The sequence below is a fragment of the Enhydra lutris genome, unplaced genomic scaffold, assembly GCF_002288905.1.
Source record: "Enhydra lutris kenyoni isolate GAN:26980312 unplaced genomic scaffold, ASM228890v2 scaffoldscaffold2305, whole genome shotgun sequence".
Taxonomy (NCBI): domain Eukaryota; kingdom Metazoa; phylum Chordata; class Mammalia; order Carnivora; family Mustelidae; genus Enhydra; species Enhydra lutris.
Window position 1 is genome coordinate 1 of NW_019156389.1, and position 3,563 is coordinate 3,563.

The 3,563-nt window shown below is 33.4% G+C and overlaps 1 long non-coding RNA gene across 1 annotated transcript; it reads right to left on the bottom strand.

Annotated features, from left to right (window-relative positions):
- Window positions 1–879: 879 nt before the first annotated feature.
- LOC111140515 lies at window positions 880–1,958 on the bottom strand. Its single transcript, XR_002640159.1, has 2 exons — window positions 1,804–1,958; window positions 880–1,018 (listed from the first exon to the last, which is right to left on the bottom strand). It is a non-coding gene; the product is annotated as an uncharacterized LOC111140515 (long non-coding RNA).
- Between the last annotated feature and the right edge of the window lie 1,605 nt (window positions 1,959–3,563).

Here is a 3,563-nt window from a genome sequence, read left to right on the forward strand (position 1 = left end):
ATCCAACATGTCATAGGCATAAAATCACTTTAAATTAGTAATTCAGAAAATCTCTCTAAATCATTGTAACTTCTTGAACTTGCTTTGTTAACAGTTGACTATCTTTTACAATCTTCCTGTACAAATCAGTAGTTTAACTTCTGATTAACTTGCTGGGATTATACTTAAAAGAAAATCCAAAGAATACATAATATGTCAAAAACACTCCCAACTGTAAGCCCCCCCCTTCTATCAAGATCAGTTAGTTTTTGTTATAGCATACTAAATATCTGGTTTCCCTTCCCCAACTATTACTTCATGGGCTTGAAGGAGAGAAAACAGAAACTTTCTGTAAATACAGACAGCTTTTTATTATAAAATAATTACATAAGGCATGGCTTAGCATCTTTAAGTCTGCAAATCACCAAATTCAAATTGCCACAAATAATCTACCACCTTAAGGTATTATAATGGATCTTTCTTTCTTTTTTTTTTTTTGATGGCAGATTATTTCTCTAAGGTATGAATAATGATAATTATATAGAGATAGAAAAATTATATAAATATTGTTATGTACATATCAGAATGAAAAATAATGCTTCTCACAAGTGCTCATTTGTTCAGAATTCAATCAGTTCCACTTACCTTAAATCAGGAGACCTCTACTCATCAGGGATAAATAGGAGGCAGGGCCCAATGTGATTAATGGTATAGAAAAGCACAAGACTACTAAACCCAGAACATCGTTTCCTCTATAGGAAATGGTACATTCAGGGTGAGAAGAGAGATATAAATGCATCCATAATGCTCAAATACCTATCAGCAATAACATGCACAAAATAAAGTAAATCTACAGAGAAACAAATAAAGCTAACAAAACCAGACTGCAAAGCTTGAGTACCTTTTCTTAAGATCATCAGTCTTCTGTCCCATGAAACTGTCAGTTCCTTCATCAAACTGAATTTGATGCACTGGTCTTGTACTAACTCTACCTGTGGCAGATTTGACAACTTTCATATTTGATATTATGTTACTGACACTGAAATAAGAAAAAGGTCAAGTGTATTAGAAACTGTAGCTACAGGACAGTAATAAACTTTCTTATACACGAAATTCCTTATTTAATTCATATTTCACTTCCATGTACTATAACAGCACAAAGCATTATGTTTAAATGAAAGATTATATGTCATATGTTAATTCACATCCCACAGACCACTAAGATTTATATTTCTTTTTGAAATACAACTTTTGAAGGTATTCTTCAGAAATGTTCATTTAAAACATAAAAGTGTCACTTTGATGTGACACTATTAAAAAAAAAGTGTCACTTATGAAACAGTATCAGACATCTGAAGTACTATATCAACTTCAAATCTGGCATAAAATAATGAGATGAGAGGCAGAGTGAGGAGGTATCAGCTAAAACATAAGGATAAGAGTAAAAGTGAAGGAAACAGGCCTGAAGATGATCATACTGTACATAAGACCAGCAAATTATTTAACAGGAAAAAAATTAATATTCTCAGAGAAACTGTCTTATTCTTTTACTTGTTTTTAATCACAATACCAAATTTATCATTTCTTTTTCAGGGACAAGAAATCGTGTGACTTCGCGAAAGAAAAATTTTAACCATTCCATTGATCTTTGAAAGACTGCAATCTTACTTAACATGTCAGTTTTAAAAAAAAAATACTAATATTCCACCTATGAGAAATATTTAATGTATAAATTGATATACTGTGCACATTACTCACCAGTCACATGAAAAGAATCTATTTTGAAAAACCAGCATTACCGACAGAACTATTTGATACACCAACCTAATTTTAGTTCTTTCTCCATCTTTCTGTGCCTTTGAGACTTCCTCATGCTGCTGGAGTTGCCTGAGCAGCTCTGACTTGGTTGTCTGCTTATCAAAAGGGAGAAAATCTGCAACAGCAGATGCCGCTGCTTCCAACTCAGAACTCACGGACTTGGTTCTAACAAAGAAAATGAAAAACAAGGAAAAAAAAAAGGCATTACCTATTATGCCGTTAGTTTAGTGGAAAGTAAAATGATTCTTTTCCAGAGAAAACTTTTTTTGTCATTCAAAAAATCCATTTCTGACAAAATCAATTATTTTTAAATATTTGGCTTTTTTTTAAGTAGGCACCACGCCCAGCCTGGGGCTCAAACTCACGACCCTGAGAGTCAAGATCAAGAGTCACATGCTCAATCCACAGAGCCACCCAGGTGCCCTAGGTATTGCTTTTTTGTTTTTAAGATTTTGTTGATTTATTTGACAGAAAGATACAGCAAGAGACGGAACACAGTCAGGAGTAGTGGGAGAGGGAGAAGCAGGCTTCCCGCCAAGCAAGGAGCCCGATGAAGGACTCGATCCCAGGACACTCGGATCAGGACCTGAGCCGAAGGCAGACACCTAACGACTGAGTGACCCAGGCGCCCAGTATTGGTTTTATATAAACTTTAAAATGTCAAAAGTTGAAGGTAATGGATACTTGTTGAAGCACAATACTAACTCAGAACAACACATTAAAGTAATATATTAAAGTATAAATTAAGCACAATACTAACTCAGAATATATTAAATTAAATATATATTTTTTATATATTATATATTTATGTAATGGTTAAAGTAGAGGGTGAGAAAAAAAGAGTGGCAGTTATAGTTTACTGGATTTTTAGATGCCAATTTATTTCGGAAACTATATATATTGCAAGCCAATATTAAAGTAGCTAAATCTATTCACATATCATGATAAATCCATATGATGGACTAGTACTCAGCTTATGCTATTAACATGAATGAAACAATGAAAAGTTGGATTAAAAAAAGGATGTTCTGTAATATTCCATTTATACAACTTCTAGAACAGGCAAAATTAACCTACAAGTGAAAAATATCAGCATAGTGATTGCCTCAGGACGGAAGGCTACTGACAGGAAGAAGGAAATGAGAAATGCTCTGTGTCTTGGTAAGCACGTGGGCGATGTGGGAAACATGGGCCTATGGATTTACCAAAATCCTACAGCTAAGATGTGTATGCTTCAGAGTATGTAAATTTTACCTGGGAAAAAAAGAACCATAAATCATTATCATGATCTAGTAGGAGATGGAAAATAGGTGAAGATATAGATGACACAAGAGTGGCAAAAATATTGCTTACTGAAACTGTGTGACAGGTACAAAGGGGTTCATTACATGATTTTATGTTTTAAACTTTCCATAAGAAAAAGCTTTAAACAAAGCTCTTCCTCAGTAAATTAGGATAAGTTAATGGGAAAATGTGCCAGACATAAAAAGAAATTGTCTACATTATTACATATTAACTCACTATGAACTGCTCTCTCAGTGAGTGGGATCCAAGTTAATGTTTTACTTTCTACATAATGATCGGTTGTCTACTATGTAAATCAAAATTCCCAAATCTCCAAGTTGCTGGATAAAGATTTAAGGACTTTACCTAAGATATGAAAACTCTAAAATCTGACTGTGCCAAGGAAGAAAAACAGAATAAAAAAGGGAATATTACAGTTAATATTACTATTAGTTAAAAAGAAATGAGCTACTTACAAAACT